The 15,385-nt window shown below is 33.7% G+C and overlaps 1 protein-coding gene across 1 annotated transcript in view; it reads left to right on the top strand.

The window, feature by feature from the left end:
• Positions 1–15,385, top strand: part of LOC117177810 (acyl-CoA Delta(11) desaturase) — a 66,084-nt gene that overhangs the window by 5,172 nt on the left and 45,527 nt on the right. The window lies entirely within an intron of this gene.

The following is a 15,385-nucleotide window of genomic DNA, read 5'->3' as shown; positions in this document are numbered from 1 at the left end:
CCCCCCCCCCAAGAAACCACGTGGCTTATGTAAGATCTCTATACGAAAAAAATCTTGACTGACTTAGCGAATGTTTTGGTTAATATATCGAAACCGATTAGATGTGAAGACATCATGGAACCAATAAAATATCTTTGACAACGAATTTTTAAATTTGACATTCTGAAAATCTGAAGATATGCGACATTGATGTTTTATGAAGAAACCGTTTCTCTGAACTAGCAATTTTACTAGCAGAATAACTGTACTTATTAAAATACAGTTGGAAAATTTCTCGTGAATGTCTGGCGTTTGGAATTTTTTTTATTGTTGGCACAATTCTTAACATGTTTCAATAAAACTTAACAGCCGACTAACTATCCATTAAAAAATAAGGTTGGATTCAGTAAAGGTCTACTTGCATTTTCAGAAACCACTTTGTTTTTCATTTTTTTTCATGAAATTATATATGTGCAAAACAAATGAAAAATAAATAACTTCTGAAAATATATTTAGGCTGTTATTGCTTCCAAACGCTTATATATTAACGGCTTAGAAACTACAAGCTTGCCGAGACAAGAAAAAGGCTGTGTCCATATCTACAGCCTAATATTGAGCCTGGTCTATACAACTGATTGGCAGTTTCATACAATTCATCTACTTTTTACATTCTTTTCAACGGATCTCTACGTTTTGAGACTCTCTGCAGCCGAAAATCAAGTTCTGGCGATGGCGTCCGTCCGTAAACACGATAACTCTCGAAAAAATGAAAATGTCAAATTGAGCTTAGGCCCACTTTTTTAGGCCCTGAAAAAAAGGACCAGTTTCTGAACCAACACTTTTTGATAAAAATTGCAAAAGTGAGCGCATTTTCGAAATTTTTGGGACCATTTTTTCGAGATTTAACAATTCTATTGACCTCTGCTTATAGTACTCAGAAAGCCAAGCGATTTATCTCTGTGAGTTTTTTCTATAGAAAGAAAATGATCAGAGTTATAACATTTACAAAATTTTAAAAATCAATTGGAAATGAACATTTTAAGTCAAAAAACCCACGATGTGAAAAAAAGTCAAAAGAAGAAAGACATTGACGTTGATTTTTGGAAGCCCTACAAAATTGTCATAACAATTTTTTTAATTTGTTTGAAAAATTGAAAATTTAAATTTTGATCGCACAAAACAATAATGAAGAATCATAAATTTCATTTCAGAAAAAGATATCGCACAATAATATCGTAAAACCTCTATATTGCAAGAAATGGCAATATGAAAAGCGTACAATCAGGTCCCGGAGCTTTGTACGATATTATAATGCACTAATATCACAGAAAAAATGAAGTTAAATTTTGTTGCTTTCGTCTGCTACGGCGTCCTTAGCAGCAATGGGAAAAAAGCAAAGTATAAGTGAATTCGAGCTATAAATCGGGACACCAGTTTTAAAAAATTCACAGAAAAAATAAAAATTTGTTGCAGGTAAGACTTGCAACGGTTCAAAATCAAACATATTTCGGCGAAAGTTTCACTGAGGTTAGGAAAATAATTTTGAACACAAAAAATGTGTTCTTACTGATGTACCTCCTCCGAAATAAATCACATTATTGTAGATGAATTAGAACTTATTTAATACCATTTAGCAAAAGCGCAAAATGTAACCAATGTAACTGATAGATGGGAATCCCCATTTCTCTTAAATTTAATGAAGTTAAACGACAGTGGACAGCGCTGGCGTTGTAATTTTCGCTACACTTCGAATAAAAATGGAGCGATTATAAGGCGAAAGATTATCCAGGCAAGGTGAAAAAGCGGAAATTTCTTCGATTCATGTAAAGTTTAGCTGGCAAGGTTAATTTTTGTTCCGGTGAGTCTTTCACCTGGAATCGATGTAAACTTTATCTTTAATTTCTTCTGTGATTGCTTACTCACTACTCGAACGCTCGCAAGATCACATAAGAAGAAATACAATGTGATAGCGTAATAAACTTAAATTCCTACGTTATAGATTGCACAATTATGCGGCATATAATGTAAAAACTTGCAATGTATGATATCACGATTTTGCGCTATTGTCATGCGATAATTACGATATGAAGCGCAGGAATTACAGTATATATTGTAATTCATGCGATACATTTTTCTCAGTATGCTAAAACTATGCATGATACGAAAAACCATTAATATACCAAAATTATGCTACCAAAAAAGATCTACAAATTTGTTAATAATCAATTCTTCGTTTGTTATATTTGCGAAAAATAATAATAAAAAAAAATTAAATGTTTTGACAAACGACACAATCTACGAACAAAATTAGTGGACAAGAGTTGTTTATCCAACAACCGCGTTGACATTTTTTATTAATCATTTTTTAATGAGACGATAGTTTGGTTTTAATCATGAAGAATGACATGAAATATAAAAATGAAAACTTTTTGAAAAACGACAAAAGGTATAAAGAAAAATTGATAGACAAAAGTTGTTCGCACAAAGAAAAACACAAATTTGTTATAATTTATTACATTCTCACTATGTATGATTGAGATAGTATGAAAATTATCCAAACTTTGACACCTCATCCTCCAAATTTCGCATCAAACCGTTTTTTAACAGAACTCCATGTTTTTAATTTTTTTCTTGAAATTAAAATGTGAAAATTCAAAATTTCTATATTACGTCAAAATACTCTAGATATGTAAAAAGTAAAAAAAAAGACTTGCAAGGGTTTTAATTTTATTTATAAGAAATAATATAAAAACAAAAATCCTATTTTTAGTATACAACGCGAGATAGAGGAGAATGCCTGAAGCATGGATTGTAGTTTTTTATTTTAATGTAATTAAAAAAATGAATATACATTTTAAAATGTCTGTGAAAAATCAAGCGCGAAGGTTGAGATCCGACAAAAGACGCGCTCAAACTCGCGAGCCGCGTATATAGTGCGCAAATAGAATGTGCCCGCGTAGCGGGTGGATTTTTTAAATTAGAAATTTCTATTTTCAGAGGTTTATCGATATAAAATTTTGCTACGATTAATTAATTTTTGTTCTCACTGAGAGTGGCAGTCAGATTAAAGAGATGCGTAATATGGGATCAAGTAACGGTTGATATACTTAATTGTCTTCATATATTTATTAAATTTTAATCCAAACACGTAAAAATATTAATATAGAGATGTCTATCGATTCCAACAGATCACATTATTCTTTGGAAAAAACATAACTAAAAAGAATTCATCCCACCAAATCCAGATAATATGCTCGATATGGACCAGAGAATCATATTACGACAGTGAGATTTTGATTCAATTATAATTTTTAAAGAAGTTATACAGGGTGTCCAAAAAGTTCCAAGACAGCAAAATAAATCCTTAGGTACAATTTTTTTTGGAAAGGTTGAGGCTATTCTTGAAGTAAGTTTCAACGAGGTATCCAGTGGTGACTTTAGTTTTGACCTTGGCCATGACCTTCATGGTTATTTCAAGGTCACTTTTTTTTAAAAATTGAATGACGTATTTTTGACATTGGAAATCGAAAGAGCGGAAAATTTCAGCTTAAAAAGTGTAGTCAGGTCATAGGTAAGGTGTGAACTTGATGGATGCATCAAGGTCATTCAAACTTCAATATGGTCTAAATATTTGGAATGGTCGTGGTAGTGGATGGAATTTGGAATTCGGCCGATGTCATAAAGGATCGTTTAAATTAAAAAAAAAAGACCTTGAGATGACCTTGATGGCCATAGTCAAGGTCACTCGATAGTCAATGTTCACATTGTTTAAGTAAGAAATTAAGTAATTGAGGTAAGAGGAGATTTTCCACAAGCTAACTTGCGAAAAACATTCAGACCTTATTAAAGTTTAAATGACCTTGATACGTCTATCAAGGCCACACCTTACCTATAACCTGACTAAACTTAAAATTTTCCTCTTTCGATTACCAATGTCAAAAATGGTCATTTCATTTAAAAAGACAAAGGTGACTTCTAGAATGGCCTCAACGTTCTCAAAAAAAGATTGTACCTAAGGATTTATTTGGCTGTCCCGGAACTTTTTGGACACCCTGTATATAAAAAAAACAATATTTTGAGCGAAAAAATATTTTAAATAAGATTTTGGTTATCGCAAATAAATATATTTTTAATAATTGTAAGTAAATAAACTCATCAGATATATTCTACTAGATTTTTATGCAGAATATCGATTATTTTCTCATTAGGCGTAATTTAAAAAAATTTTGGTAGGAACCAGATGCATGAATGACACATAAATTATTCAGACTGAATTTTATATTGTTCAATCGATAAACGGAAATTTTTAAAGTACGAATTGATATAGTTTATAATGAATACATAATTTTATATTAACCATTATAATTCTTGTGAATATCAGTTTAACATGGGTAAAGGATTCTGGATATTTATGTATTTTTTGCATATAATTCAAGTAAAAGTAAATTCATAATATGAGAAAAACAGATTTTTATCATATTCCTTACCGTTATATATAACTTTGCAACTAGATAAATTGGGAATATTTTCGGGTACTTTTAAAAATTGTTTTTAAATTACGTGCTTGATTCGTTATAACATATATTGCCTGTACTAAAAAATCATTGGTCAGCCAAATGAAGGCTGTTGCCAAACAAACCAACTTAAACTTTTCGAGATTATTCAAAATGCGCGAATTTCTTATGGCAATTCGTGTATAACAATTATATATATTATGAATGGTAATTTGATTAAGTATTTTAGAAAATTAACACTGGCAAGCCAATTTTTTCTGAAAATAGTAACTGGCATTTTTAAAACTTGCTGAAGCTGCGAATTTATTTATAAAAATTTCTTCACATCAATGAAATATATCATTTAACTTTGTTTGTATCATTTGCACCTTTACTTTTACTTAGATTACAGACGAAAATATTAATAAATATTCATAATCATTTAACATAGTTAGACTACGATTTATAAAAATTATAAAAATACAATAAACTTTGATAGAAAATTATTTATTATAATCTATTAACTTTTACTTGGAAAGTGTTTCTTCATCTATAGTACAGCAGTAATATTACAAATATTTAAAGAAAAAAGATTGCTTACAATTTTTCTGAAATTAAAAAATTTATTTCAACAATTGCTGATTTATGAATAACGTATGCTTACAAGGATTTAAACTACTTTTAATCAAAGTTATAGAATAATTATAGGCCCTAAATTGTTAAGAATACAATATATTGTGCTTCTAAACAACTTCATTAATTATAAATACGTAATGAATGATTAGTCATATCTGGCTATAATCATAGTATACTGCAGTTATATGATATTCAAGTAATGTCCTCACATGTGAGAACTACCTTTTTTTAAAAATAAAATATGAATAAATAAAATTTGTAATTTATAGTGATATAGTATTTTTTTCTGAAATATATATCGAGAATATATGCCATAGATTTAATAGCTTTTAATTCTGTTTCCAACATTTTTTAGCAAATGAAGTATTGGTTAATTTTTTTGAACCTGCAATATACAAAATTGTTTTAAATCATTTTCAAATGGTACAAGTAGACTTTCTTTTAATCGCAAAAATAAGGTAAAAAATAATAATAAAAAAAAATCGAACGTGTCGAAAACTGAAGGTCCGGTTTCTTCAACCAGTCATTTTGGATAAAATTCAAAAAGTGAACGCATTTTGTTTGAGCGCGCCTAGGACGCGCGACTGTTGATTCTCGTTTTTCGCGCTCGGTCTTTGTTTATTCCCCTAACTTTATATACAGACTTTTTTAAATTAAAGGTCAAAGCATCGACAACAGTAATTTATTAATTGTGAATTCTCTTTTGTTAAAGCTCCTTCGGCTTTAAAGAACACGTTCTCATCACGTGTCTCGTGCTTCACACTTGAGTTTATCCCTGAAATTGTTTATCATTCCCATAAATGTATATTAGTACAATTCATAACATGGTTTGGCGTTAAAACACTTGTAGTTTCATTGTCCCGTTTAAAAAAATGCACATTCGTTAAAAAAACCTTTGGTAACTAAATATTTTTTGCAACTTTTGCCGGTTTTTCAAAAACTGTATTTGCGCATTTCCAATTTTATTTTTACAATTTAAAAGTTACACATGCGGTCTTCACAGCAGCCTGACTGTTTTTTAAATTTTATAGTATATCAACCTCAGTGGCCCAGACTTTGTCAAATGTATTTTTCTACCGAAACTTAACCAGTTGTTATGATAATCTTGTAGGGCATTCAAAATCAACATTTTTCTTTTCTTGACTTTTTTTCATATCTTGCGTTATTTAGCTTAAAATGTTCATTTTCGTGTTTTTTGGAATTATGTAAATGCTAGAACTCTGGTAATTTTTGGTTTTGTGAAAAAAAGTCAATAGGAAAAATTGTTCGTCTTTTTGAATACTATGAATATCCGTACAGAGAATTATGAAAAAAGTGGTCTCAGAAATATTCAAAATGCGCTAAATTTTTGAAATTTTATCCAAAATGGCTGGCTAACGAACTTGACCTTCAGTTTAGGTCACTTAAAGGGTGTATCAAAGGCCAACCTAATAGAATAATTTTTTCAAAAGTCATCGTGCTCACAGACAGACCGGCAGACATAAAGACATAGTATTCATACAGACAGACACATTCGTAAAAACCTGTTTTTTGGATTTAATGTGTCTCAGAACGTGGACAGTTAACAAAAACTGGGAGGGGGTGAAGATTTACACAAATCTAATACCTTTTCTGATGAGAATGTAAAAATTCTCTGTACGGTTATTCGTAGTCCTACCAGATTATCATTACAACTTTTTAATTTTTTAGCACAACTGAAAATTCTAATTTTGACGGCACAAAAAATAATGAGAAATAAAAAATTCCACTTTGTGGTCAAACTATGGAAGGTACGACAAAAGATGAATGGTTGAAAATAGTGCACCCAAAAAAGATCTACAAATTGGTTATTATTCTTTTTTTGATGGGACGCCTAATTTTTTTTTCGTAAAAAACAGCATTAAAAATAGAAAAATTAAATGTTTAGAATAAACGACACAACCTACGAAAAAATAGACAAAATTTGTTCGCCCAAAAAATTGTGCAATCAGAAAAGATCTACTAACTAATAATAACACATAACATTTTAACTAATAAATTTTTTCGCCTAAATTATATCTACAAATTTTCTTCAAACCACTTTACGCTAGGATGCGTATTTTTAGTTTAAATAGTAACAAATAACATTGAAAATAACAAATTGAAATTTTGCGAAAACGACAGAAGTTGCAATACAATGTTTAATAACAAAATTGTTGTTTTTTTTTTGTATATGATGCGCACTTTTTTAATTTTTAACCTTCGGGCACTGGCGGGGCGGCACTCCATGCCGCTTTTTGATCAAAATTATAATTATTATCTAGTGTGCCAAAGTACTTCTAGAACGCGCTCAGCTATCTTTCAAGCAACTAACATAATATGTCCCCGTACTCCTTTCTGCTTCCATTATGCTCTTATCAGTCGTCAATGATCTCATGAAGATAGAAGGTGCGCGCTCTCGGCACTAAATTTGTATGTAAGCAACATTGTATCGCCTAAACCAAGTGCCACTCATGTCAAAATATTGAAGACTCTGATGCCAATATGTAAATTTCTGATGAGGAAAAATAGAATTTGAGACAAAAATACAAATCAACATTCCAATTATGGAACAAGTTGTTGATTCCGTATGGGCTGCACTTCTTCCCGCCCGTCGGCGATCTACTTCGCCTAGTAGGCGCCAGTGCCCGAGGGTTAAAAATAAGAGAGTGAAAATACGAATGTTTTAATACTAATACACCGTGAACCCTAGGAATAAATTTTGTCTTTCAATAAGATAAAAACGTTGCAGCATGTTTATCTAACGGAAAATAAAATTTATATGAAAAAGACATCGAATTTATCTTACGCAAGATAATGTTTATCTGACGTAAATATTTGTTTGACATACGTTATATGTCAGATGGCTGTGTCTATTTTCACAGAAAAAATGTCCTTCATAAATTTAAAAATCCTCGCGGTATTCAATTTTAAATATTCTTACTTTACTACACTAATTTTAAACCCAAAAATCACTCACCTACACTTGTTGAATACACAGTCTGCACTTTGGTTAGTTCTACCAAATAGTGTTTGTTAATTTTTGAAGTCTACATCAGGGTCGATAGAAAGTTAAAGATTTGTTCAATAAAAGTAGGGGACTGAAGTTGGCTGAGTGTTCTTACTCAGACAATTTCACTCATAAACTTTATCTTTCGTAAGATAAATTTTATCTTCCGTCAGATAAATTTTATCTTTCGTTAGATAAACGAAGCGGGCTAGGAGAATGTTCCCGCTAAGCGGGTAGATTTTTTAAAACTATTTGAAGCAAAATTATATAATACTTGAAAGTTTATAAACGTGACATGGAGAAATTTGTACAAACAGAAACATAGGAACTCTTAGAAAGCATAAAGGGCCTCACCGGTAAAAAAACCAGAGGTCAATGTTCGAATAAACTCTAAAGAGGGCTAAACTGCCCGAAGAAATTGGAAACAAGGTCTAATTGCTCCAGTATACTAGAAACCGGCCCAAACTATCCCAAGAAACTGAAAGGAGGCCACACTTTAAAAAAAAGTATCATTTCAAGGCTAGATTTCGGTATTAAAACAATCCTCCAAATGTATATTATCGGGTGGCTCTATTATAATGTCACTTTATTTTGATGCCCCTAAACGGCCTGTTAAGACAACTTTTTTTTATTCAAAACTGGACCGAAGTGAGAATGAAAATTTTTCTGTTTCAAATGTTTCCTGTTTCTTTTAAACATGATGTTGCAAGCAATTACAAAAATACTCCCTGTGAATTATTTTAGCTTTCTTGTATGTACCACTTTTTAATCTGAAGTTAGAAAAGTAAAATTGTACAAACGATAACTTCAAAATAAGTCGATTTGTGATGATAACAGGACGCCGAAAAAATGATGCTTAATTAAAATGGAACCATAGTTTTTACAGTGCAAAATTCCTTAAGAGGCGAAGAACAGGAAAAAAACGGCCTAACTCCGTATGAACATGAACTCAAATTTTGTGACTTGAATCGAAAATTTTAATGTAAGCAGTTTAATTACATATTTCATTGCTCTGATTACGAATATAATCGCGAAAATTGGAAATGAGTGAAGGGAGAGTGCCGAAGATAGGGTTTCGGAAAATAAAAGTAGATAATAAAATGTGGGTGTGGGATGAGGAGAAAGAGGTGATGAAGGAAGTACAGGGGAATTTTTTTCAAAGGAAGTAGGATTGTGGGCGTGAAGCAGGGTGGAGAAACAGAGAACGTTCTGTACTGGAACGTATCAGGGGTAAAGGAGAAAGGTGAGGATTTCTGAGGTTAGATCCAGGAATTCGATGTTTTGAGACTTTTGTAGATGTCTGTAGAGGGAAAAAAATATGATAGAATAGAGACTAAGCTGCCAAGGGGGTATATGTGGAGGCTCCAGTAGCCGGTCAGAGGTAAGAGGAAAGGTAGGGTTAGTGGGAGAATTATAGCGGGAGTTAGGGATGGATTCGAGGAAGAAGTTCATGGTGAGGCAGAAGGGGGGAGGGCATGCAAATGAGGGCAGTAAAGGTAGGAGAGGTAACGTGTGAGTTCTGGGAGTGTACAATAAGAATGGGATCGAAGGAATTAAAGAAAGGGTGGGATACTTACTGGTCGAATGATAGAAGGGTATGTTAGTACCGAGGGAGGGGGGCGTGATTCTAATGCGAGAATGGGTTGAGATAGGTGCTGGACGGTAGAGAGTGGTTTGATAAAAGGGGACTAAGGAGGAGTATACACTCAAGTAAGTCACTTCGGGGCATTGGTTTATATACTATGTATTCATTAATATGCACAGGGAGGATACGATAGGGAAGAAGTGTCGGTAAGGAAAAAATGTCGATGGAGTGCAGGTGTGCGGGGTTATCGAGGTGATAGAGAAATATTAGGAGCAATTAGGGGAAATACGCCCTGAAGGAGAGTCGGTGGAAGAGATATGGGACGATTTAAAAGAGAAAGTGAAAATGTGTGTTTCACTATATTTAGAAACGAGAAGAAAGGAATGGGGAGGCCGTGGTGGGATAGGGAATGTAAAAAAGATAAAAAGGAAGTCGAAAAGGAAGTACAAAAAGTGAAAAGAGGGAACTGCGAAAAGGGAGGAGTACATAGAACAGAGAAAGGGGTGAGGATTAATGTGTCAGAAAAAATAAAAGGAAAGGAAAAATAGGCTTAGAGAGCGTAGAGTGGGGATAAGAGAACAGGTAGGGAGTCAGGAGTGAAGGGAGTTTTTTGAAGAATCGCTTCAAGGCTCAGATTCACGAAGGAGACATGATGGGGGCAGAAGAACAAGGGTGGCAGTGATGGAGGAGTTTTCTGACGACACAAGAGCTTAGTTAGAGGCTGAAGAAGTTAGTGAAGGAAGTAGATGAAAGGAGATAGAGATATGCAGGAAAATTATAGAGGAATTAAACTAATGAATGCGGCGTACAAAGTATACGCAATGGTCTTGGCGGAGAGGCTGCGGAAGGAAGTCGAGGGGAAAGAAATATTGCCGGAGACGCAGGCGTGCCATAGGGCAGGTAGGAGCACTATCGACAATATCTACGTTCTGCAGCACGTGGTGGATAGAGAATTAGCAAAGAAGGGGTCAAGGGTGTACGCGTTTTTTGTAGATCTCAAAGGCGCGCTTTCTTCGGTGGATAGAAGGAGGTTGTGGGAGGCGATGGTGGAGAGGGGAGTGGAGTGTGGCCTGATCGAGAGGATAAGGGGGGTATATAGAGAGATGAAAGATAGTGTGAGAGGATGGGAGAGAATTTCGGAGGGTTTCTGGATAGATAGAGGATTGGGGCAAGGGTTTCAGCTTATCCCAAAAATGTTTGCGATATGTAAATTAAGCTAGTGTGCGGAAGGCTTTAAAAGAGATTATAAAGAGGTTAATAAGGTACGTGGATGAGAAAAGGTTAGAGCTGAATCAGGAAAAGTCCAAAGTTATGTTATTCAGGAAAGGGGATGGAAGGGATAAGGGAGGTGAGTGGAAGTAGAAGGGAAAGGCGGTGCAGGAGGTGAAAGGGTTTGTGTAATTGGGCTTCCTGTTTCGGAGGAATTGGGAAAGTGGATGTTCATGTAAAAGAGAGTGAGAAGGGAAAATGTGGTAATGAAGCAGTTACGGTGGATAGGAAAGAAGTTGCTCGTAAGTTATTTTGGAAGGAGAATGAAATTGTTAGAGTCGCTAGTGATGAGTGTCTTCTTATATGGATTGGAGGTGTGGAGATGAAAGGAAAGTGACAAGGTAAATATGATACAGGAAAGGTACGTTAAGTGGATACAGGGGTCGGTAAGAAATAAGCCTAATTATATTGGCAGGAGGGAGACGGAGATAACGAGTTTGGCGATTATAAGAGGAAGTCGAGGCGTGTAAATATGAGGAGACATTTTTGGAATATGGGTAAAGTAAGCTGGTTAGGGAATGTTGGTGGGAGAAGAAGAACAGGAGAAGTGGGGCGAAGATGGTGGTTGAAAGGGAAAGGTATTTTAGAACATATGGACTGAAGATCGATAAGCTGAGAAGGATGCACGAAGAAGGAAGGAAGGAGTGTGTGAAAGTGGAAAGGAGTGGGTTAGCATAAGGGATTTAAAAACGAAAAGGAATGGAAAAGGAAAGCTTGTAATCAGGAGAGGAAGTGTTAATAAGTAAAATGTAAATATTGTAAATAGTAGATAAGCATTAAGTATTAGCCGTGGAGGCAGAGTTTGGCAATACGAGGCAAGGCGAGGCAAACCGAGGAAAGAGCGAATGGTGTTAGAGGTAAGGTTTGCATGGATGTAAGTTTTTGAGAGTTAGTTTTAAGAAAATTCTGCTCAAAAATGGAAGTGTAAGCAAGTCCATTTTTAAGACCAGCAAAATGAAAATTAAACGTTTATCTAGCTACTAGAATTTATATTTTTCTCAATTGTTTCTGTCGCGCACTCGAGGCCTGATATAGTTCTCCTTGACTTCGTGAAGCGAAGCATATGCGTTAGGGCGCGGTGAAAAAACTTTTTTGTAATTTATAATTGAAATGAAGCATAAAAGTTATCGTTTGGGTTCAAAATAACTCCCCCAAATGTTTCTTTCGTAATTGTGTAGTGTATATCTCATGATGAAATTTCTTATGTTTCCAAAATGGATTTAAAGTTTAAAAAAAATCATAAAAACTTGAATCTTCGCACTTTTCTAACAGCTAATGCACATCTTTCGGCTTCTTGTTTATCAAAAATGTAATACATATCACTTTGCATATACTTTTCATTTACTTAAATCAAAATTACACAAAGTATATTTGAGTTATTAGCAATTAAAGAATTATACTTTCTTATTTACACTTAACCGTACAGTTCCAGTTTAAAAGTGAATAAGAAAATATATTTCTTGAATTGCTGATAACTAAAATATATTTTTTAAATTTTGGTTCAAGAAAGTGCAAATTCATATATATTAAATTTTTGATCAACGGGCAGTCCAAAAATGTGCGATAGCTCTTAGAAAACTGCGAAAATTCAAGTTGTCTAAAAAAAATAATAATAATAATGAGAATTGTGCCATTTTTCATCATTTTGATGTACAATATGGATGCGGGTCAAAAAGTCATTTTTTAAATGAAACTTTAGAGGAGTTATTTTGAACCCAAATGACAACTTATCTACCCCCTTCCAATTATACATATATTAAAAAAAAAGTTTTTTTACTGAGCTCTAATGTGCGTTATAGAAATTTCGGTACCAGCCGAAAATAACGTTTTAACAGTTAAGGGGAATGAGAAGAAAGAGGGGTATAAATGCCTTATAAGGGAGTTGCGATGGACATTCTCTGATTATTCTATGAAGCTAATCGTCTTGATCATCGATGCTCTTTGAGTTGTCAAGTTTTCATTGGTCAGTAGCCTGCAAAGCATCGCTGCGTGTCAATGAAATGCAAAGACACCTGCGGGGAAAATACAGAAAGCGGTCGTCATTGGTCGTCCTTTCAGACAGTTACCCCATTTATCACCATTTAGAAATGTTTATATAGCAGAAACTTTACGGTGATCGCGCAGGGAGCGGTTGCAATTTTGTAAATAGCACCCGCTCCCGGCGAAATCAAGCGATTGTCCTTATGACAGACATTTCAGCACTCTCTAAATTAGAATCAGTGAAATTTCACTGATTGTCAGCGTAAATTCACTTATTCAAATAGCTAGAAATGGGTCGATGACAATCAGTGAAAGGTTACTTAATAATTAAGTGAATTAACCACTTTTGAGGGTTAGCAGCACTGTACCATGTCAATTTAGCAATCATTATAAAATAATATTTTAGTACATTCAATCAAAGAATCCTAGTAAAACTTAAAACCCATAAATATGATTAAATATTAAAAAAGGTGAAAAGTTCCGATGCATTTAAATGAAAAACAACCTCACATATTACTTATATTTCAAGATTGGATTGGCATGTACTTATCCTTTAAGTAAGTACTTTCTATACGAGTTAGAGTATATTTATCCCGTACTTAATTCAGCAGACTTACAACCCTCTAGTGTTAATAAAGTGATTAGTGAATAAGTCCGAAACGTAAATTTACCCATGTTGTTTTATTTGCAAAAAAAAATACTTTTATCCGTTGCTTTAGCTATTTGTATGTCTTATGGAGTTTTCTATGTAAAGTGTTTCCAATTCTTACTTCTTCGATTTTGGTCAGGAAATTATAAGTCGATTTATTTGAACTATTATATGCTTGATCACTTATCAACGAATATTGTATTTATTAAATTTTTATATCTCAGAAATATTATGCAAAAGTTCAAGGCATATCAAAAATCGCATGAAAAGGCAATGTTTGGCAGATCATTGTGAGCTTCGGATATACTTCTGTAACTTGATCTTTTGAAGAGACATTTTTAAAACTATTGACCGTGAATAAATCGCCATTAATTTTCCCGATTACCGAGCTGGCCCTAATCGGTTTAATATCTTGGGGGCCAGTTTGGGATAATTAAGTGGCCCAGACCCAAGCCAGACTATTTAAGTATTGCAACCTCATCTAGTTCCGAATTAGGGAAATTGCCCTGCTGTCAAATGAATGAACTGTTTTTAGGGCTACAAACCTCTTAATCGATAACAAGTCTACATTTTTTTGTCTGAGTGTCGTGCTAGAAGAAGATTGTTTTGTTTAATATAATTTATAGCATTTTATTTATCTGGAATACATAATAGTGAATATTTTTTAACAACAGTCGAGTCATTAAGTGTACTTCTTTAGCCGTCACTTTAGGTATATATATAACCAGCTAGTCTAAAAAGATAACCTCTATTTTTCTTTAAAACCTTGTTTGTCTTCTCTTTTATCAAATTAAGTTCACATTCTTGATAACAACCAATAAAAGTTATATGATAAATGTACTATTATTAAAACAATTTTTTAATAAACTAATTGTAATATCTCATCAAGGAGTTGAAGATTCCCTTTCGAAAAAATCATTAAAGAAAGTGTTGTGTTATTTTAAGACGAAAATACAAATTATAAGAAGTTATATATTTCAGAAATGGCTCTTAACGAGAAATTGGTCAAGGCTATGTGGGGTGCCAATCGCGCGTTCAGATCGGGTGTTAGATCTGGTCCCGATCGGGCCGTGTTTTTCATCAGCGATCGGGTCTAAATCAGTTTTCCAGATCTGGGCCAGATTTGTCCACGTCTGTCCCCGGCCTAGGCCATAGGTAAATTTTTACGCGAATGAGAACAGATTTCTAGAAAAAAAGAAAGAATAACCTTTTAATTTAATGCAGGTGGACGGCTGCAAATATTTTGGCCATTGGTCGGTGCTCTCATTGTGCACCATATTTGTTGGGTCCCGAGCTGCGGCCAGTGACAATGAGTAGAATGGCAGAGTAATAATAAGATAATAAATCTATGACTGTTCTCCGCGTCAAACCTGTAGCTGGTGTTAGGACTTCTATACTTTAAATCAGAAAACTTTGAAGCCTCAGAGCAGCCTCTTAACAATAAAATGGTCAAAATTATTTAAAGAATTATATTTTTCGAGCAATTTTGACGAAAAAACTACATTTTTTGGCGACGTGCCACGATTGAGGCATCCATTTTGAGGTTAGGATTAATTTTTTTGTACAAAACACAGGACGGCATCATAAAGTACACTTCATAACGAGTTTTTTGGTGTGCGAAAAAAAAAGTTCCCTCAAAAGAAAAATGGGCAGGGGGAGTGGCTGATTTGAAAATATTATATATATATATATATGCCGCTTTGGAAAACCAGATTTACTATCTCATCTGGAAAAAATCGTGTGACAACTAACAAGGTCACGTTTCAGAGAGGTGTCTTTCAGGGCGA

This window comes from Belonocnema kinseyi, chromosome 8 (genome assembly GCF_010883055.1).
Source record: "Belonocnema kinseyi isolate 2016_QV_RU_SX_M_011 chromosome 8, B_treatae_v1, whole genome shotgun sequence".
Classification (NCBI taxonomy): domain Eukaryota; kingdom Metazoa; phylum Arthropoda; class Insecta; order Hymenoptera; family Cynipidae; genus Belonocnema; species Belonocnema kinseyi.
This window is presented reverse-complemented; position numbering and strand designations above follow the sequence as displayed.